The sequence below is a fragment of the Phoxinus phoxinus genome, assembly GCF_949152265.1.
Source record: "Phoxinus phoxinus genome assembly, chromosome: 3".
NCBI lineage: Eukaryota > Metazoa > Chordata > Actinopteri > Cypriniformes > Leuciscidae > Phoxinus > Phoxinus phoxinus.
The window spans coordinates 3588843-3612325 of NC_136878.1; the positions used below are offsets into that span (position 1 = coordinate 3588843).

Below are 23483 nucleotides of genomic sequence, written 5' to 3' on the forward strand. Positions count from 1 at the left end.
AATCACTAATGATTTACTTTTAGCTTCGGACCAAGGCTGTATCTCAATACTAGTTTTACTTGATCTTAGTGCTGCGTTCGATACTATAGATCACACAATACTCTTAGATAGACTACAAAATTATACTGGCGTTCAAGGACAAGCATTAAGCTGGTTTAGATCATACTTATCTGACCGCTACCATTTTGTCTATTTAAAGGGCACCTATTATGACATTTAAAATGTTCCTAATGTTGTTTAGGGAGTCCCCAACAACAGTTTTACGTGCATGCAATGACAAAAAACACTTTTGTTGTCGTATAATATGCATTTATTTTTACCTGATTTGCTCACCGACTCCCAAATGAATCGTTCAACGACTCATTTTTCCAAACCCCTCCTCTGCGCGACGCTAATCTGCGTTGATTGGTCAGATGACCCAGCAGTGTTTACAGAGACAATACTTATTGTTTAACACGGAGTGCAATGATGCTTTTATCAATTAAATTGTGTTATAATAATGATTATAGTCCACTGCTTTATAGTTTGTAGTAAAAAAACGAAAAATAAGATAAATAATTTAATGTTATGTTAGCGAGCATAGCCCAGAGTTCATATTGTAAAAGCACAATCAGTCTTTGTTTGCGTTAGCTCGATGCATAAACATAACGTTTTTACAAAAAAAAAAAAAAAAAATGTAGTTACGTTACTACGAGGTAGCCTATTACTCTATTCTTTAAGACAACTCCGAAAACAACGACAAACACTTCACATATCTCAATACAATTGCCATTGAAGACCTAGAAGCTAAACGGTGCTTACACAACAAACTAAATAATTATTAAGCATGCTACATAAAACATAAAAGCAACAATTATTAATAACACTTACAGGTTGTGATACGGAGGAGGAAGCTGATGCAAATACACTTGGAACTGAACCTTCCTTCAATATCAGTCGGCTCGCGAATCCAAGTTTGAGTGCATTTAAGTTGGTAAAGCAATCGTCTTCAAAATGGCGCGAACAAAGCACGAGGCTCAGACTATACTTCTGTGGTATAGTTGTATATATGAATTGTAGCCACTTAGTCTTCAAATGCTCCTCCTTGGGCAGATGAAAAAAGTTGGCTTTTGAGCCGCACTGCAGAACACAGCGTCTCGTCGCCATGATGTTTTCCCTGGCCTTGGAGCGCAATAAGTGGGCGTATCGTATTCAAATAACTTGACAAGTTGACGTCATCTAGTCAAAGAAAAAGCTTCGGTCTTCTAACGATTCATAAAAATGACTCAGAGTCGACTCTTAATTTTGAAAGACAATAACTTTATATACGGTGCACTTTCATATTTCAAACTTTGCAGGATGTTTTTGTTCACTTAGATCTATGTTACACACTACATGAAAGGTAAATTTCAAAATTCCATAATAGGTGCCCTTTAAATGGAAAAAAATCGATCATATCTTCAGTAAACTATGGAGTGCCGCAGGGATCTGTGCTAGGCCCTCTATTATTCTCAATATATATGCTGCCACTTGGAAATATTATAAGGAAACATGGAATTAGTTTCCATTGTTATGCTGATGACACTCAATTATATATTTCATCACGGCCGGATGAAAACGCTAAATTATCAAAATTGACAGAGTGTGTTAAAGATATAAAAGATTGGATGACGCGTAATTTTCTTCTATTAAATCCAGACAAGACGGAGTTACTACTCATCGGTTCAAAAAAACGCCCACAAAACCTCTCACAATACAACTTTAACATAGTAGGATGTCCTGCTACTTTATCCTCTACAGTAAAAGACCTGGGTGTCATACTAGACTGCGACCTGTCTTTTAAAAATCATATTTCATATGTTACAAAAACGGCATTTTTCTACCTTAGAAACATTGCTAAGCTACGTAATATGCTATCAGTTTCTGATGCAGAAAAGTTAGTTCATGCATTCATGACCTCGAGACTAGATTACTGTAATGCTCTATTAGCTGGTTGTCCTGCATCCTCAATAAACAAGCTACAGTTAGTCCAAAATGCAGCCGCTAGAGTTCTTACCAGATCAAGAAAATATGATCATATAACACCGATCTTATCATCTCTACACTGGTTACCTATAAAGTTCCGTATTAATTATAAGGTATTGTTACTGACTTATAAAGCCCTAAACGGCTTAGCTCTAGTTTATTTAACGGATCTTCTATCGCCCTATAATCCATCGCGCTCTTTAAGATCGCTAAATTCAAGGCTTTTGGTTATACCTAGGATATCTAAGTCCACCAAAGGAGGGAGAGCATTCTCACATTTAGCTCCAAAACTCTGGAATAGCCTTCCTGATACTGTTCGTTGCTCAGACTCGCTCTCCCAGTTCAAAACTAGATTAAAGACGCATCTCTTTAACCAGGCATTCACATAAATGTTTTAATCTTACAGTTAAATCCGGCCTCTAGTTCATAACCGCCAGAGGAGAACTGGCCCCCGACTGAGCCTGGGTTCTCCCAAGGTTTTTTTTTTCTCCATTAGGTCACCTGATGGAGTTTTTCGTTTCCTTGCCACTGTTGCCTTTGGCTTGCTCAGTTGGGGATATTCAATTTAATGAATCAATCAATATTACTATTGATTAGCATTACCAAACATGGACGTTTTATTATTGTTTTAATTTAATACTGTGAAGCTGCTTTGATACAATCTGTATTGTGAAAAGCGCTATACAAATATTCTTGACTTGACTTGAGGTTAGTGCCGCTACTTACTGGCAAAGCTCGTAGTGCTTATGTGAACATGGATATTAATGAATCTCTTGTCTATGATGATGTGAAAGCGGCAGTTTTAAAGAAATATGATATTAATCCAGAAACCTATCGTTTGAGGTTTCGGGCCACAGATGTAAGAGCTGATGAGACCCCTAAGGAGCTCTATGTGCGTCTTAAGGACACTTTTAACAAGTGGGTTCAGCCACAGAATCGGAGTAAGGAAGAAGTTGCGGAGGTGATTATCATGGAGCAATATCTTCGGGTGCTTTCTCTTACTATTGTGTGCTATCAGTGTGGACAGGAGGGGCATACTAAGCCTAGGTGCCCTAATAGACCTTCCACACATGCAAATTTGTGTGGAGTACCTAGACCTGATGACCCTACTTGTATAGCAAAGATTTCCTTGCATCACGTGACTGTGTTTGAATGGACAGGAAGTAAGTGCTATGGTAGACACTGGAAGTATGCAGACATTGGTCAAAGCAGAGTTGGTTCCAGTCCATCAGTGGAACCTTGCATCTCCTGTGGCAATTAAATGTGTTCATCGCGACGAAAGGTACTATCCTACAGCTGATGTTTATGTAAAGGTGCAGGGACAATCTTTTCTGTTGGAGGTAGGCCTTTCACCGGAGTTGCCATACCCTATGGTGCTGGGTCAAGATCTGCCTGTTTTGTTCGATCTCCTTCCTTTGCAGAGTTGTAATGCAGCTATAACTCGAGGTAAGGCCAAGAGTAGTGAGGAGGAGGTAGGATTACTAAGGGCTTTACCTTTTTTTTGAGGCAGAACTTGAAGCAGAGCCAGGGAAGACACGGAAGTCCAGGAGTCAGAGGAAGCGAGAAAAGTTTCGACATGTAGTGGTGAGTGAAGGGGAACCTGCCCCTGAGAACACATTGGGTTATAAAATACCTCGAGACATAGTACAATTGCAGAAAAATTACCATTTAATCGGTCCCCTATACAAGTTGGTGGAGGAGAGATCACTAGTAGGACAGACAGGGGTGGAAGGTAGTCAAGGAGTCTTTTGCCTTCGCAAAGAGGTCTTGTTTCGTTAACAGAGTCCTGAGCCGCAGTTGGTAGTCCCCAAGGAGGGTAGAGAATTAGTCCTTTCTTTGGGTCATTCGGTACCCTGGGCAGGCCATTTAGGTAAACAGAAGACAACGGCACGAATCATTCGTCACTTTTACTGGCCAGGTATGAGAAAGGACATAACCACGTACTGTAAAACTTGTCCACAGTGTCAACAGACTTCCCTAAGGGTTCCTCCTAGGGCACCTCTTAAGCCTCTCCCAATTATTGGGGTACCTTTTGATCAGCTGGGTATGGATATTGTTGGGCCGCTAGAGAAGGCTAAGGCAGGAAACCGTTATATGTTGGTCATTACAGACTACGCCACAAAGTATCCTGAAGTTTTTCCCCTCAAATCCATCAAGGCTAGAGTGGTAGCTTCCTCCATTATACAACTGTTCTCTAGAGTAGGTTTTCCTAAAAGTATAGTTACAGATCAAGGTTCTAACTTCATGTCAAAGCTATTGAAACAGGTGTATAAACTGTTGGGTATAAAGGGAGTAAGAACCACCCCTTATCACCCACAAACTGACGGGTTAACAGAACGCTTCAATCAAACTCTGAAACAAATGCTTCGTAAGTATGTTGCTGACAAAAGTGACGATTGGGATCAGTGGCTCCCATATCTGTTTTTTGCCTACAGGGAAGTTCCCCAGGCCTCAACTGGATTTTCCCCGTTTGAATTGCTGTACGGACGGGAAGTACGGGGACCGCTCATGCTGCTGAAGGACATGTAGAACAGGAGAGAGGCCGCACTATGCATAAATAGTTTTTATTTGCACAAACGCGTTTCGGCGCGTGCCTTCTTCAGTGTGCAACAAGATCACAGTGTAACCAATCTTATATGCCCACACCCATTGACACACCCATATTGACATCAACCAATACATTTGAAATAATACACAGTCCAATGGTGTCACCAATGTTTCAATTAGTCCATTAATGAAAAACAACGACTGTTATACATATACAGAATGAACATAAAATATACATGCATAGTGTTACATTTACAAGAAACAACTTAGTGACAGATCTTCATTCATCCCATTAGGAATACATGTGTTTAAGCTAAAAATGTACCACGCCTCTCGCTGAAGGAGGCGGTTCATCACGGTCTCCCCCTCTTGGGGACCGATTGACAAACTCCAAGCCCATAAATTTGAGCATATTAACATCATGTCCCGCAGAGTTAAAATGCCTCGCGACTGATGATTTGTCATAATTTTTTCTGATAGCACATTTGTGCTCAAAAATTTGAGTTTTTAGTTGTCGCTTCGTTTTACCCAAATAGAACAACCCACAAGGACACGTCAGTAAATACACAATAAAAGTGGATAAACATGTGATTCTGCCCTTTACTTTGTATGTTCTGCCTGTTTTTGGATGTGTAAACATTATCTGTGAGCATAAAATTACATGCCGCACAGTTCCAACACTTAAAATGTCCGTGTGGAATTTTAAAGGGAAAAGGCGACTGGGTAGATGCAGGAAGGTGCGAACGCACTAATCGATCTCTAAGATTAGGTGCTCGTTTTAAGAAAAAAGAATAGAAGTTCTTGTTACAGACTAACCCACTAACCCATTGATTTATACTTTGCCTAAAATTCATTAAAGGTTGGATAATTCACCTGGCCGTCCAATTGTATCTGGAAATCAATCCGTAACTGAGCCGTTGTCTAAATTTGTTGATCATCATATAAAGGATTTAATGTATAACCTGCCATCCTTTTTAAAAGATACTACCGACTTTCTGATGAAACTGTCATCTATTGCAGAGGTTAACACAACTGATGTCTTGTGCTCTATGGATGTGACCAGCTTGTATACCAATATCCCGCATAATGAGTGTATTTGACAGTATTAGAGCAATAAGACTCGAAAGATAACTTAGTCCAGTAACCAGACGCTGTTAGACAGACTTTTAGTGCATGCGCGCGTCGGGTGTTTGCGCTCAGAAAAGCGCCCGTTAGAACAGCGCATCAACAGCGAATGACATGTTTAACCGGCAAGGCTTTAAAGCACATGCAAATAATTAATTTTTATAAACTACAGTGTCCTGTTCCTCTGCATTTCATGTGAATATACGTCGCGCTGTACAGTATGTTGAGGCAGAGGCGCCAGAACTGCAAACTGATAGAATGCACGATCCTACGATATTTCTTCAAAAGCAGATCGTGGAGACATTTTAATCGTCCACGATCAAAAATCGTGATCTCGCACACCCCTAATCTAATAATATTTGACGGTGCCCAGGGCCCCTTAGATGTCCCTGGCCCCTGGGCAAGTGCCCAGTTGCCCTAATGGTTAATCCGGCCCTGTTCCAAGTGTTCCATTGCGATGGCAGAAACTGAGTACTTGGGGTATGTGATCGGCCACCGGGTTATTAAACCTCAAGTTCAAAGAATCCAGGCAATAGAGAAGTGCCCCATACCACAGACGAAGTCTCAGATAAGATCCTTTCTTGGAATGGCAAATTGGTACAGAAGGTTTGTACCCAACTTTTCTGTGAGGGCAGCTGTCCTTAAAGATTTAACGCGGAAAAACTGCCCGAACCAGATTCGGTGGACTGAGGAGGCGGAGCATGCTTTTCAGGATATTAAGAATGCTCTGTGTCAGGGGCCAGTCTTATGTTGTCCTAATTTTGATAAACCCTTTATACTGCAAACTGATGCCTCGGATAATGGAGTAGGAGCGGTTCTTCTCCCGGGGTCGCAAGAAGATCGACATCCTGTAGCTTACATCAGTCGCAAGTTGTTCCCTAGGGAGGTTCGATACTCGACTGTGGAAAAGGAATGTTTGGGAGTAAAATGGGCCCTTGATACCCTCAGGTATTATCTGCTTGTGTAGCAGACTTCAAATGGTCACCTCCGGACACCATAGCAACACAACCACACAACGAATTGGAGGATGTTCACACAGGATTTATTCACCCTTTAAAAGAGTAGTGAGGCAAGATTAGCATACAGCAGTATATGGACAACAGAAGGCCTACTCTCTCTCATTCCTCTGCTTCCCCGTCTACATACACCATGCGTCTGCGCGCGAACGCTTAAAGGAGAAGCCATACACGGCATTTAACGTGTACATATTGGTGCTAAATTACCTCACATAACAGGACAGCACACATTGAGAACATAAATGGATAATGCATAACATTTGTAAAAGTTAACATACAAATATGCTATAAATTCACAGAAATGTACATAGGCCTATAATGCACTGTAAACTCTTAAATGCATCAAAATCTGGTTGTTGAACTACTGTAGTGTGGATAAAGTTCTTTTTTTTGCACAAACAGTCTCTTTCCATGAAAATATACCACATTAAAATTAGTATGGAAATAGCACTAATCTATACTGAGGTACACAACTATCAAATTAAATTCAAATTACATAAACAGTCAAATCAATAATCACAAATTGAAACAACATACCTTTAAAAGAGTAGTGAGGCAAGATTAGCATACAGCAGTATATGGATAACAGAAGGCCTACTCTCTCTCATTCCTGCATAGAAAGACGCACGTGGAAATGATGGGCTAACTTTAACACGGTTAAAATAACCACTTTCAAGGAAAATAAGCGAATCACACTGATACACATTATGACAACCTCTTAACTGTGTTTTAACATCATAAATGTAGTGATAACGTTACAAGAAAAACAGTAAATGAAAGACAAATATGAGAGAGAAAAACTACCTCTGCTTCCCCGTCTACATACACCATGCGTCTGAGCGCGAACGCTTAAAGAAGAAGCGATATTTTCCTTCGGTGTCCCACTAATTAACGCCCCACATACAACAATTAATAGGAACTCCCGATCGGAACCATTGAAAATTGAACATTGAAAACAAGTTTTGCTGAAGTTAACATTTTATACAACATTTTTCCTTGCACATAAAAAATATAAAATTAAGTAGTCACATGTCTAAATGTGACATGTCGACCGGCTACACTTGGACGTGAGTTTGTGTTTGAGACGGACCATAAAGCACTACAATGGATGAACCGTATGAAAGATTAAAACGCTAGAATTACCTGCTGGTATCTGTCGATCCAGCCATATCGATTCTCCATCCAGCATATCCCAGGTCGAGATAATGTGATGGCTGACTTATTTTCTCGCCTGCTGGCGTGAAACTAGAAGTGGGGGAGTGTGTGGCGGATGTTGGTGATCCGGGGACAGGTCGGTTTATCTTTTTATTTAATGGAATTTGTTTACAGTAATGAATGCACAACATTATTTGGGTTTCATAAACTTTAACTCCACTTTCGTTTGGAGTTAAGTGCGTACACTCTTTAACGTTTAGTTTGCTGAGTTTATTCTTACCATTCCTTTTGTGTTTATGTCTGAGTCCCGTGAGCTGGTGTACCGTCTAAAGGGGTTCGGGCGGAAACTTCGGACGTATATATATGGTTACAGGCAACGATCGGGTCACAACCATTCCAGTTTCTACCCTGGGGGTCTCCAAGGACTATCTAGTGGTCTTTTCCTTTATTTATGTAGAGGAAGTACAGTTACAAAATTAAATCATTTGATCGTATTTTAAGTGTTTGTGTGTGTATATTTAATGTTTTCATATTTGTTTATTGTGTATAATGGCCATTATGTGTTTGTGTATCCCCCTTTTTGTGTTAATTGGTGCTGGCCACCAATGTATAAGTTTGTTAATTGTGTTGTATGAGTGGGTGGTGTTCTGTGAGAGAACAGGTCCTGACCTCTGTAAATGTGTGAGAGGCAAATGCAGTGACTTGTGTTTATTGTAAGTTTTTTTTGTTTTGTTTTTTTGTTTTTATTTCCTTTTCTTTCTCTTTATAAATACTTTGGTTTATCCCAGTTGGGTTAACAGTTGCTTTACTTTTGTAACCCCTATTCTGTGGAGAATAAACCCCTAAGCGTTTGCTGTAGCCTGCTGCCTCCGTGTTCTTCTTCATTTATTGGTCACATCTATCACACTCACTGCTTTTCCCATGCACGCTGAAAGTGATCCATGATGGTAGGGCCGGCGCTAGTCATTTGGGTGCCCTAAGCACAAATGCTTGTTTTTTTTTAAACCACACCTAACATAATAAAATATAATGTAACCAAAATAAAACGTTTTAGAAACGTTGTGAAAATACCAACCAGGTATGTTTTCTTTAAAAAAACGTAAATGTCACGTTTGTTTACTACGAAAACAAAACCAGACCAAAATGCAACTTTGGCGAGACGTTTTATTTAGGTGTTAAAATAACGTAGCACATTGAAATATGTTTTAAAAGAAACGTCACGACAGTATTAATACAACCATGCCAAACCTACAATGGTAAGTTGTGTTTACAAGTGTATAAAATATAACAGTATAACATTTTAACATTAAAGCGATTCTTCAGTGACCGAGTAGCCTAACAGACGAGACCGCTGTTGCCAGCCTGATTATCAAGTATCAAAAGGACTTAGAGGTGATATGTGAATGCTCACTCTCAGTTGTCCCTTCTCATTTAATAGCCTATTAATTTTATGATAACATTTTTTACGCTAATCATCACTGAACACGTCATACACACTTTTGGAAAAATTCTAATGTCCTTGCATTCATGCAACCTGAGGGTGGCGCTCTAATGATGATTGACGTACTTTAGTATTACGACAAATGCATAAAATGCCTTAATGTAGGGCTATTGCATCCTAAATGTTGTTTTAGAATGTCGCAAGTTAAGAATTACAGTGAGGAAAACAAAGTCATGTCTATTCTGAGAACATAATGACAATAAGCATGAATGCCCTACTTTAATATATCCTGCTCACTTACTCCTTAAAATAGTCTAGCAAATCTGAAAAATATTTGTTCCAGTTCCATGAACTCGCCAAAACGGAAAAGAAAGCCCAACTGGACGCAGGATCAGTTACTGCTGCTGGCCCAGTTGGTGCTGAAAAAAAAAAAAAAACATAATAAAAGGGAAATTCGGCACTGGGATACAACATCGAGAATTGTGAAGTTTGCATCGAACACAATCTGGGTATTGATGGAGTGTGTTTTCTTTCTATTCACAAACACGTCCTCATCCTGACGTGGTGCAATTATTTTAATATGTGTCGATCCGTCTATAGCAAAGACCACTCCGGGCGCACCGGCAATATCCATAAAGCTGGCTTTGTTTCTTTGGAGTTGGGTTGGCGAATGTCCGGAAAACTTATGAACTGTCGAATAATATGGGGTCTACAGAGTGCATTGATGGTTTGGTGGATGGATCTGCTTACCGATGGCTGGGATATCGCTAGATCGTCAGCATTACACAATTGCATTTTCCCCGTTGCCAGGTAGCGAAGTGTTATCAAACCTTTTAAATTCGGCACTGATTGGGTTGTTGCGATTAGTTGGCGCTGTTATTGCATCCCTCACAAGATCCACAACAATCAGTATTCCCTCACGGTTAAGGCGGTGTCTTTGTAATAACTCCGTGTCATTGGCTGTCTCCAACACACTGTCGCGCGGCGATTTTAAGATCCTTTGTGAATAGGTCTTAGTGAGTTAGGAGTCCTCTCGACTTCTTTTAAGCTGTCCCAGACTTAGGTGCTACTTTTAGGGCTAAAATGCTTCGTGAATTACTCTTAGTGAAAAAAATTAGGAGTCCTAAAGTTAGAAGTGACACGCCCATTATTTTTAGGAGTTGCTCCTAAATTCGCCAGTTAGGAGCTACTTTTAGCCTTAAAATTCTTTGTGAATACGGCCCCAGATGTTGAATGTGACACTGAACACTTGCAGTCATAGGCTACATTTCTGAATGAGATGAAGAAAAACTCACATAACGTTAATTAAAGAAGTCGTTTGACCTACGTTATAACGAGTCATTAATGTATTTTAACTTATGTGTCATATAATAGAACCGAAGCTATAGATTGTGAATTTAAACATTTCTCGTTTACCAGCGGCAGACGTCAGGAGGACTAGCCGAGGTAAGGCGGGTTACATGAGCACTGAGCGCCTGGTGATCGCCTGGATCTCACAACTCCGAAACGTCAGATCAAATTTTTGATCGGCAGGCGCGAATTTGACGCCCTATTCGCGTCCGGTGTGAACGCACAGTCAGAAGACAGATTTATGAGGTCACCTGCAGGACAACCGGCAGATTACATTTTTTTCGAGATTTAACAGATAACACTGCAACGTGAGTATAATATAAGGTTTTGATTGTACTTTATTGTACACTTTATTGTACTCGTTTTTTGTTAAAATTAATTTATAAATGAAATAATTAAAAGGAAGAAAAAAATAGAAATACACACCTAAATTAAATGAATTAATACATTTTTTAAATAAAAGAAGTCATGTGGAAAATATGCTTCAAAGACTGGACAAAATAGGGATGAATTCCAAAAATCTGTCAATGACTTGCTGACGTGCACGAAAACCAGCCATGTATTGGCCATTTCTTGGTTGGCCATCATGTAGTCCCATGCCGCTATCATTGTCCTCGTCCTCGTCTTCCTCCACCTCTTCATCTTCCTTCCTGTTAAGTAAGGGCACTCTTTAATTTAATCTTTTTGAAAGGTATCTTTTTTTTTATAGCCATTTTGTCAGTGCCTCCACCTGTAGATGCTTTAGACTTGTCTTGATTGCTAATCCCCAACAGATGACGATTATTAGGTTAAACGTTCAGAATACTGTAGGAATCCATATAAGGTTATATTTCAGCACTTCGCAAATGGACTCTTAAGTTCTCTTTAAGTGCATTTTTGGGAAACGTGCGTCGAATTGCCGTGAGCATTCGTAACCTTGCACGTAGAGAGCGCTCTTAAGAGCTAAGATACATAGTTATCGGGAAACCCGGCCCAGCACAAGACGAACAATTGTGGTTAAAAACTATATACATTTTTTTTGTTTTAGAAAATTACCGATCGTCTCTCTAGATAAGACCCTATTCTTCAGCTGGGATCGTGCAGAGCCGTTTGAAGCACTATAAAACTGCATTGATTTGGACTTCAACAATTTGGTTACCGTTGAAGTCCATTGTGTGGCGACAAATCCTGAAAGGTTTTTCTCAAAAAACTACATTTCTTTTCCACTGAAGAAAGAAAGACATGAACATCTTGGATGGCATTGGGGTGAGTAAATTATCAGGAAACTTTCATTTTGAGGTGAACTAATCCTTTAACTGACATTGATGAATTGACATTGATGAATTGACATTAATTCACACTTGTTCAAATAAATTTTTAAACCGGAGGCTTTAGAGAAGGTGTGAATTATTTGTAATATTTTGGGGACCTCTGTTAGCTGCTTCATGAAAATGGTAGTATCATCTGCAAACTGGCTGATGATTACTGGCTGGCCAAGTACCTCTAATGGGGCCATGTTTGAGTTCTTGATAAAGATAGAAAGCATTTCTGTGGTAATAATAAAAAGAAATGTGGAAATAGGGCAAACCTGTTTTATGCCTCGATTGATTGGAAATCTTTGTGATGTACCTCCTGATAAAGAAAACAAACTATTAGAATTTTCATAAAGGGATTTTATAATATTTCAAAATGTATCTCCAAAACCAAACAATTTTAAACAATCGAAAAAAATGTGTGTTCAATTGAATCAAATGCCTTTGTTGTAAAGTATTTTCTTGATCGAAGCAGAGACCAGTGAGACTTTTGGATCACGTTCAAATTAGAAGTTCTTTTATATAGAGCAGCACTCACCAAACCTTGGTTGAGAGGTTTCAAGATTCAGTCTGGAACTCAGTCAGTTGAGATCTTTGTTGAGATTCAGTCTGGAAAAGTTCATTCTTTGTTGCTTTTCTAGACAGTTTTCAGTTTATAATTATTAACCATGTACAATGAAACAAAGAACAATAGTGTCATGCTATTCTGATGTATATTTTTATGATTTAAAGTGGAACGCAAAAGCCTGTAGGCTATGTATTTGTGTAATACTTCTGCCCCTGTTGTGTAATATTCAGTTCCCGTGAGAAACTGTTCAAGTGAATATTTCCAGTATTGTGGATGTGCCCTAGAGACAACGATCAAAACGAACGCAAGTGAAAACATTAGTGCACGCTCCTCAAATAATCCAGTTTGATGGGATATTTTGAAAAGGCAACACAGTTTCAAAGTTAAGAATGAACTGCAACAGTTCACATTTTTAAAATCTAATATGTAAAATGTAATATTCCGTTTTGTAATATGATAAATCGTCTGAGCTGTTTTGGCTGATTGATTACAGGCATTCAGATAAATAAGGACTCAAACAATGAGTGAATAACCAGTTTTACTCTTTGAAGTCTTTAGCTTTATTTCATTTGTGAGGATTTAAATTGATTTTGAATAGTTTGATTAGTTGTCATTGTCATATAATGTGCACATGTAAATTTATAGCTTTAAGGGCATTCTGTTATGTACGCAGAAAGGGGTGTTGCCCTAGGAGACTAGGGCGGTTGCGCGGGGACTAGTGTGTGAGCTCTTGCCTGTATGCTAACTGCTGCACGAGTGTAACAATACAAAGTATTCATTGAACCCTGAGATTTGTGTGGACATTTTAATTATTTACATGGTGTCAGAAGCGTTTGACGGACACATCGCTTCTCTGAAAATATGGCCACGTTTCATCCACCGGAAAGTTTCGCTTTTGATCGTCCAAATGAATGGGCTGACTGGAAGCAACGTTTCCTGCGATTTCGGCTGGCCACTAAACTGAGCAAAGAGGACGGCGAAGTGTAGGTCAGTTCGCTGATTTATGCCATGGGGCCTGAGGCTGAGAACATTTTCAAGTCTTTCACATTTTAGACGGAGGGGGATGAGAAGAAGATTGACGTTGTGTTGGGAAAATACGACGCATACTTCTATCCTAAACGCAACGTGATTCACGAGCGCGCCTGTTTTCACCAGCGATCGCAGCGACCTGGTGAGAAAGCTGAAATGTTTATCAGAGCCCTTTATGAGTTATCATAAAGAAATGTTATAGTAAATCAGTCAGAGAAGTGACAGAGACTGTTTCACAAACGCCATACTTCCTGGGTGCAGTCACAAATGAAAACAGAAGTGATGAACGATGGACAATACAGTTTACAATTGGAGCAACACCGGTCAAATTTAAGATTGACACGAGTGCAGATGTAAACATTATGGGAGCCGAGGCGTTCAACAAACTAGTTCCCGACAAGAAATTGGAGACATCTAATATCACACTGTGCAGTCCAGGTGGTCAGTTGGACTGTTTAGGAAAGTTCCAAGTCAGCACAGAATATAAAGGAAAGCCATACTCTTTTCCAGTATACGTCATCAGTGGCCGAAACGTGAACAATCTGCTAGGCAGAGCCACCGCAATGACCATGGGGCTTGTGAAACGTGTCGAGGAAGTCCACACAGCATTCGGTGAGCACGGAACACTCAAAACCGAACCTGTTAAAATCCGGTTAAGAGATAATGCTGAGCCATACACAGTGCACACTGCTCGGCGTGTCCCGTTGCCTCTACTTCAAAAAGTAAAAGAGGAATTAAAACGCATGGAGGAAAATGAGGTTGACAGTCAGATTGAGACTGTGACTGAGCCCACTGACTGGTGTGCGCCTATGGTGCCAGTTCCAAGGAAAAATGGTAAGGTGCGCATCTGTGTTGATTTGAAGAGGTTAAACTAGGCTGTAAGGAGAGAGAGGTATGTCCTTCCAACTGCTGAGGAAATTACTGCTAAACTTGGCGCAACCATGTTCACATCACTGGATGCCGCCTCCGGGTTTTGGCAGATACCTCTACACCCTGAAAGCACCAAGTTAACCACCTTCATAACACCCTTTGGGAGATATGCATTTAAAAGACTCCCATTCTGAATCACGAGTGCTCCGGAAATCTTCCAACGCAAAATGACAGAGACCCTCAATGGCCTGATAGGCGTGGCTATCTTCATGGATGATGTCCTCGTGTATGGAGATACTCCAGAGCAGCACGACCAACGTCTCAGCCAAGGTGGTAAGGATCGAGTCAGCCGGCCTGAAGTTAAACAAAGAAAAGTGTAAGTTTAGGCAGGACCAGCTTCACTTCTTGGGTCATGTCATTGACAAATCAGGTGTAAGACCCGACCCTGAAAAAGTCAAGGCAATCCGCGAGCTCCCACCACCACAGAACGTGCAAGACCTAAAGCGTATTTTGGGCATGTTCAATTACTTGGGGAAATACATTCCAAATTTGTCTACAGTGTGTAACCCACTTTATGACCTGTAAAAGTCCAAGTCAGTATGGACATGGGACCACTCCCAACAGGAGGCATTCCAGCGAATTAAAGACATCCTGTCCACTTCTCCAGTCCTGAAGTTCTACGATGTGAACAGGCCTACCGCTGTCTCAGCAGACACCAGCAGTTATGGCATAGGCGGAGTACTGTTGCAGCTACATGAAGGGGACTGGAAACCTGTGGCATACTGCTCACGTCGCCTGTCTGATGCCGAGACCAGATATGCACAGATTGAGAAGGAGTGTTTGGCGAGCGTCTGGGCCTGTGAGAATTTTGAAAAGTACCTGTGTGGCCTTGAGAGCTTCAAATTGGTCACCGACCACAAACCTGTGGTGCCACTCATGAATCAGAAAGACCTGGACAATGTGCCAATACGGTGCCAAAGACTACTCATGAGACTTATGAGATTTAAACCGATGGCTGAATATGCACCAGGGAAGACCTTAACAGTGGCCGACACACTCTCACGGAGTCCACTACAGTGCCTGGAAATGGAGACTGACACTCACTCAGACGTAGCGTGCTATATAGCAGCCGTTGTAGATGCCCTGCCTGCAACCCCACGTAAGCTTGAGGCCATAAAGACAGCTACAGCAGTCGACTGTAACCTTCAACTGGTGTTGCAGTTCATAAAGTCAGGGTGGCCAGAGTACATAGGCAAGGTCCCAGCAGCAATCAGAGAGTATTTTCCCATTGAAGCTGAATTATCTGAGTGCAATGGGATCGTCATCAGAGGTAGCCGTATGGTGATCCCAGATGTGCTGAGAACAGACATCCTGGACCGAATATATGACGGACACCAAGGTTTGACAAAGTGTAGAGAGCGTGCCCATGCGTCCGTTTGGTGGCCCAGCATATCATCAGCAATCCAGCAAAAAGTCCAGTCCTGTCAGGTATCCCGTGAGATGAAACCCAGCCAGCGGAAATAACCTCTCATCTCTACCACCCTTCCTGACCGGCCTTGGAAGAGACTTGCTATGGACCTGTGTGATCATAACAAACACACTTACCTTGTCGTGTCTGACTATTTTTCCTGGTTCCTGGAAATACTTCACCTGCCGACAACCACTGCCTCGCAGGTAATCTTGAAGCTGAAGACAGTGTTTGCAAGATTTGGCTGTCCAGGCGAGGTCGTGTCTGACAATGGGCCTCAATTGTCATGTCAGGAATTTAAAGACTTTGCAAGAGAGTTTGACTTTATACACATCACCTCTAGTCCACACAACCCTCAAGGGAACGGACATGCAGAGAGAGGGGTTCAGACCGCTAAAATAATCTTGATGCAGAAAGACCCTCTGCTTGCCCTTATGTGCTTTCGGTCAACGCCTTGCACCACTACAGGCGTGAGCTCGGCAAAGCTACTCATGGGCCGGAAGATAAAGACAACCCTTCCAACTCTGGAGGTAACCTATAAGAAATTATGGCCTGTTCCCAACAACTTCCACTCCAATATATATATATATATATATATCAAAATGTTCCTTCACTTAAAAGAGTTTAATTATCATATAGAGACAATTACATTCAATCTCAGTAATATGTAAATATCACAGAGGGCAACCAACCAGCATTTTGATTACAGGGACTTCAAATAGCTTGTCATCTTAAACATTTGACCGTTCTGTTTCAACAGAAGATTAAAGATAGGATCACTTCAGATAGATTGTATGACCTAAACCTTTTGCTGTTCTGATTTCATTTACATTAAGAGTTGACCATTTGGGTAGATTATATCCTGAACAAATGGTAATCAATTGTAGAATGGGAATGGGTGTCTCAACTTTATTAACATACAGACCGCAGCTGTTACAATAAGAGCAACTTACATTAACAGGATAAAAGGTTTGAGATTTGGATGTTCTGGGTTCATTCTGACGCCGGTGAACCCAAGGTGTTTTGTGTACCTTGCCACTGCTATGCTGTAATAAACTTCATTTTTGAGATCTTCTACGTCTACATAATTTTTTCTTACAAACCCTTTTTTTTGCGTTGCGTTGAGTGTTTTCCGGGGCTGGCCGAGAAGATATATGTTCTGCTGCCTTGAGTTCAGTGAAGGTTAACAAAGTTACGGACGTCTCCTATTATTCAAGTATTGATTCTTACAGTCCAGAAAAAAAGTATTTTTGTGTGTTGTAAATATTATTTATTCTGAAGCAATATTCTCATCAGTGTTTAGTCAGCTTGACATATTTACATCTGCATATGATATTTTAACCTTTACAAAGGGCATTTTCCTAGCCTGGCTAACGTCCGACCTCGTCTCATGAGACGTGGTCTGGGAACCACGTTCATTTTCTCGTATTTCAGGCGTAGTGTACGAATGCCCAGAGCCGTTAATTGGGCGCTACGAATGTCTATCAAATGCACCTGTACGTAGCTCATAGACAATCGTTTCAATTATGACGTATAGAGCGACAGAAATTCTACGAGGAAGAAGACGATGGGTCATAGATTCATGTGTACACGATGGTGTTCAGCACCTATTGCCGTTTGTGCAAGACAAACATGAGGGTAGAAGGTAAATCTGCAGTGCACGTGTTGATATAAACAAACTGCTTCGGTGTGTCGCATAGACGTCGTCATCGTCTTGCTGCTCCCTCCCCGTTCTGTGATTGGTCCCCTCACTGAGGCGAAAATATGGTCCATGGAATCCAGGCTGCCTAGCATATAAATATAACATATATATAATATAATACAATCGCACTGCGCGCAAGGCAGGAAACCCAGGCTAGTTATACATTTCAATTTTATAGGCATATCATAAAACGTGCTTTTCATGTAGATTTACAAGTTACTAATAAGGCATTTATTTATTTATATAGCGCTATTAACTATCCAGGCTGCCTAGCAGATGAATAAAATCGATGCGCAAGGCAGCATGGAGAGACCCAGACTAGCATTTTCCCCTAATTGTTTTAAATATATGCTTCATCTTTCATTTTAAACTCTTAAATTTGATCAATAAATATAATTAGAATAATAAGACACTATGGCTGTTACCAATCAAATTAAACATTTTTTTGAATATACAAATAAGAAATGTTGGAAAGAATGATACTTTTTAACACGAAACTTAACCACCAGTAGGTGGCGGCAGGTGACCGTGTTAATGAGTGAATCATTGAGTTGTTCATTCAAACGATTCATTCAAACTGCTGATTCGTTCAGGAATGAACACGGTCACGGCAATGGTTCTGCTGTGATCTTTGTTTGTAACTATTTTCGTTGCTGAAACATTTTTTTGTAGAAAATAGAAAACATTCAACATTGTGTCTAAAATGTATGTGACATTAACTAAAAATCACATTTTCAACCGTGATGGTATTCAGCACTCCTGGCCGTGTGATGTTGCTTAACTAATATATTTTAAAAATATAAAAACTCGACATATTTTTTTTTTTACGCAGTATGTTAACGGAGTTCAGTCCCTGGCTGCGTTCCAGTACACTTTTAGACACGCACTTGCCTTCCCTAAGCACTTCCCCTCGGGGGGAATCCCTGCCGGCATTTTAAAAAGTGCGTTCCACTTCGTGGAGTGGACGAGGGAAGTTTATATTGACAGACCCTCGTTCCCTCGATTTTGAAGCGAGTCTGCTTCATATGTAGGCCTAGGCTGTGTTCCAGTCCAAAGGCCCTGTCCCAAATGGCACACTTCATATGCACTTTCGGTCTTGTAAACTTACCATGAATGCCGCATGTCTGTTAAGTTCGTGAGACCGTAGGGTGTCCCATGTGTCATTTTAGCTCTCAGAAGGGTGCTCGCGATCGCCCCCTCCGCGGTCGAATTGCGCCCTCGATGCGCACTTTTGCCGAGCCAGCACTGATGCGCACTCCACAGACTTCTTCCCCACAGTCAAAGCGACGTTACGTCACGAAAGTGCGGACTCAGAGGAAGACCGTGAGTGCTTAGGGTGCCATTTGGGACAGGGCCCAAAATTGTCATGCCCTTCACTCGCTAACTTCCCTCTGTCTCGTTCACTCGGATATACGCCATACGTTGCAGGAGTGCCCACTACAGGTGGAAACTGCAATGGGCTAAATTGAGAATTGGATCGTCCTAAGCCCTTGAATCAGCTATGGAGTTGATTTATTATTTACATTTTTTATCCCTTTAAGAATTTGTTTAATGCAGCATCCAAATGTATAGGTGTGTTTGGGTTGTTTAAAAAAAATACAAATAGAATTAATATATCATAGAGTTGTTTGTTGTGGTTAGCCTGGCTAACACCAGACCCAATTCTCGTTGAGACTTGGGTCTGGGAACCACATGTTCATTTTCTCGTATTTGAGGCGTGGTTTACGAATGCGCCGGCGCCGTTTATTGGGTGCTAAGAATGTCTATCAAATGCGCATAGCCAATCGTTTCCATTATACCAGATGACGTATGTAGAGAAATGGTTTAACGCCAAACGCTGCTCTTTTTTCTAAATAAAATTGCGATCTAAACTACTTAGAACAATATCTAAGGCTGCATCAAAAGGTAGCTTCGCGTCTGCTGCCATGTTGACTCCATAGATATAAACAAACTGCTTAGTTGTGTCGAAAAGATGTCGTCATCGTCTTGCTGCTCCCTCCCCGTTCTGTGATTGGTTCCCTAAACGAGGCGAAAATCAGGTCCATGGTTTCCAGACTGCCTTTCAGCGAGAATAAAATCGCGCTGCGCAAAGGCAGTCTGGGGAAACCCAGGCTATGTTGTGGTGGTGATTAGACGAGATCTGTGGTGACGTCACACATTCTGATACTTTTTAAAGTACTGTGCACCAATCAGGACACCGCATCAATCAGCCTGCAGGAGCCAATCAGACGACGTTCCTGCAAAGAAAACAAAACACAAACAAACCATATGGTCATAGCACTCATGATATAGTGAGAATATGGTTCTCACACTTAAGGAAGAAAAAAAACACCTACATTTTGCAACTGGTGCTGAAATTCTCATTTTGCTGCAGTTGCTGATATTTAAGTGGTCAAAAAGTAAGAGGAAATTCAAATGCTTGTCATGTAAATCATTGAGATCTTTAACAGTACAGCAGACTACTTAAATAAAATGCATATAAATATCAGTCGTCACTCTAAATCTGCCAATAATATGTCTTAGTAAAATGATATTTAAATGCTTAATTTTACAATCAAAGCTCTGTAGTTTTAAAACACATAATTCAATGCAATACAAAGATTACTGAGAGATGAACAAATAAACTTTCCTTAAAAGCCTGATGATGATATTTGAGACTCACATTTTAACATGATTTTTCTAATAAATATTGAATGGATAATCAAGTAAACCTAAACTGCTACAGTAATTGTTCATCTTGTGGTGTTGAAAGGGCTCTATAAATAAAGTTGAATTGAGTCACACATTCCTTGTAAATTAAAAAGTGACGACTTTTTCACTTGATAATTCTTAGGAAAAATATTTTGATGTCTTGGATTAGTGATAAATCACCCTCTCAAAATGTTGGCATTAAATTATGCAGTTTTTTCTGTAATTTATTTGTTGGTTCAATTGTTTTTTTTTTTTTTCATTTATTTATTTCTATTTCTATTGTATTGTCATACTTGATTTTGTTATCCATTGTTATTCATATTCAAAAATATATTTATACATATTTTTAAAAATATTTTATTTATAAAATATTATAAAATATTTTGAGCAATGTTATTTACTCTAAATATTGTTAGTAAATTAATAAATTGTTTTTATTTATTTTATTTATGTATTTTATTACTTTATTAATGATCTGGTTGAAGATTGGGTAAAATTTTTTCCTAAAGCATAAACTCTCGAATTGTATATATATATATATATATATATATATATATATATATATATATATATATATATATTAAACTTCACTGAAGCGCAAATAATTGCATGTTGTGCAATAAATGTCAAAACGCTGTTTTTCTGAAAAGTTACAAAAAACTTTTTTTCTGAATATTACACAACACACCAAAGTAAAACTCCGCCTATTCATTCATTCATTCTGATGTCATGCGGTTTTGGCTGCATAAATAGTGGATCAGAATCAATCTGTGAGACAAACTGTCTGATAATACAGTTGATTTCATCTTTGATCACCATCACAATGAGTGCAGCAGCAAAGTTAATGCCTGGAGGATTCACCACAGTGCAGCCTGTCACTGAAGAGGTGAAGAAGATCTGCCATGAGGTAGGAGACAGAAAATCACTCGTAAATGTTTTTGTTAAAACACAGACTAGTAAAATAATCTATTTCTGTGCTGTGAATGTGTTGGGGAAATTATTTGTTGTTATTTTCAAAAGAACTGTTTTACTTTTCACCCAAAGTCACAAAACGTTTTATGAGTTTTCTGATATCTGAATGATAGATGAAACCCTAAAATAAATAAATAATATGGATTAATATAACATGTGCATTTGTTTATTCAGGTGAAGTCACAGATGGAGAAGAAGACTTCAATCATTTTTAAAGATTTCATTCCTATACTCTATAAGAGTCAGGTTGTGGCAGGAGCGAACTATCTGGTCAAGGTAAATTAGTGTTCTGTTTTGTTATGGATGATTTGTTTTTATGTTGAAATGTATGGATTTTTGAGTTTGATGTTTTCATCACTGAAACTCTTGGCACAACTTGTATTTCCAATATCAACAAGCCAACTATAGCCTAGCAGTGTGTCCTAAACGGATGCGATGTGTCCAGTAATTTTTCTGTCCTCTCTGAGAGTTAAAATGCATCAAGTCACTGTATAAAGTTTCTCTGCATAAGATAAAACTCTTCTCAACTTTGTTGCGTTTGCTGGACACTCAAATCTCTGCAATGGTCACTGTAGCAGAACCAGCTGGAACTTCTTTTTACGATCATGGAAAATTAATGCGTTTTGGTCGCTTTCAATGGGAAAGATCATTTATAAATCTATGTGGATTTCTCTCTCTCTCTCTCTCTCTCTCTCTCTCTCTCTCTCTCTCTCTCTCTCTCTCTCTCTCTCTCTCTCTCTCTCAGGTGGACATTTGTCAAGGGAATGGTGAAGAAGAAGATAAGTGCGTTCATGCACTGATATTTCAAGCTCTCCCCTGTGAGGGAGGGGAACTGACTGTGACTAGAGTCCAGTACCCTAAAACCATCATCGACCCTCTGGTCCCCTTCTGAACACTTCTAACCGCAAGCAGAGAATAGTCTGTCTGATATAATAACAGACACACAATGAGCTGCCATACTGTAGAGAGGAACTATTGAAAACTGTTTTATTCCTCAATATTAAACTCAATATTCAAACCCTCAGTGTCTGTGTCAGTGTGTTTATATGAACAACACCAAATTTACTTCACTTTACTAAAATTGATTTATGCTGAAATAATAAACACAAAAAAATATTTGTTATAAAAATCCTCATTCCAAATCTTTAAAAACAAAAAGTGAAATAAAATAATGTAAAATGAATTTTTTTTTTTTTAAGATTTAATTGGCTGTCTGCATGACTTTTTAAAGGGAAAAAAAATCTATTTTTAACAATCATTTTATTTTATTTTAAGGCTGTTTTAATTGTAAACATTTCTCAGACTGATAAACAGATTATTAGATAAGACATATTAGATTGTATTATATGAACCGAAATCTCAACCTCACTTCATTACAAACCTGTACAGTTTCTCTTCTTCACCCAGTGTTCATGATTTTGAAAATGTAATGAATAAAACCCAACCCACAATCAAACTTACACTAAATTGTTCACAGTTGATCCAACATTGGTGACCCTTGACTTATATTGTATGTACAAAAACATAATTGACAAATTTGATTTATGTTCCACAGAATGAGTCACACAACTTTGAAACAACATGAGTGCGACAGAATTGTTATTTTTGCACAAACTATCCCTTTAAAATTGACCCACAAAAGCATAATGTTACAAATCATGATCTCTCTGTCAACAGTAGCGCGACACTATTAAAAATAAAGGTTCTTCATTGACATCGATGGTGCATGAAGAAACTTTAACATCTATGAACCTTTCTATTCAACAAGAAGTTATTTATAGTGGAAAAATGTTCTTTAGATTTTTTTAAATGTTCTTCACTCTAAAAGAAGGTTATTTTAAGAACTGTTGCTTGAACAAAAATACTTATTCTATCTGGCATTACTGTAAAAAAAAAAAAACTTTTGGAAGATTTATTTTTAAGAGTACAAGATGTTATCATTTGAGAATTTTTTCAGATGCTCCAGAAATCATTCTAATAGCCTACGCTGATTTGCTGATCAAGAAGCATTTATTATTATTATCAATGTTGAAAACAGTGTATTTTTTCCCCAGGATTCTTTGATAAAAAGAAAGTTCAAAAGAACGGCATTTCTCTGAAATAGAAATCGTTGGGGAAAAGTAGCTTTTTACTGGAAAAGGCAACGCTATCTCACGAGCAATTCGTATGATTTGTCTAAACCCCAGTTATGATTATAGATTTAGGGGCGGGGTCAGGTCAGGTGTAGTCTAGGTTATTCTTTCGAATTCATGC

The 23483-nt window shown here is 39.4% G+C and overlaps 1 protein-coding gene and 1 long non-coding RNA gene across 2 annotated transcripts in view; one reads left to right on the forward strand and one right to left on the reverse strand.

The window, feature by feature from the left end:
- LOC306995541 (cystatin-A5-like) overlaps positions 1 to 23483 on the reverse strand; it is a 214476-nt gene that overhangs the window by 102689 nt on the left and 88304 nt on the right. The window lies entirely within an intron of this gene.
- On the forward strand, positions 20972 to 22254 carry LOC306995089. The gene is made up of 3 exons (XR_013796802.1): positions 20972 to 21165; positions 21405 to 21506; positions 21976 to 22254. It is a non-coding gene; the product is annotated as an uncharacterized lncRNA (long non-coding RNA).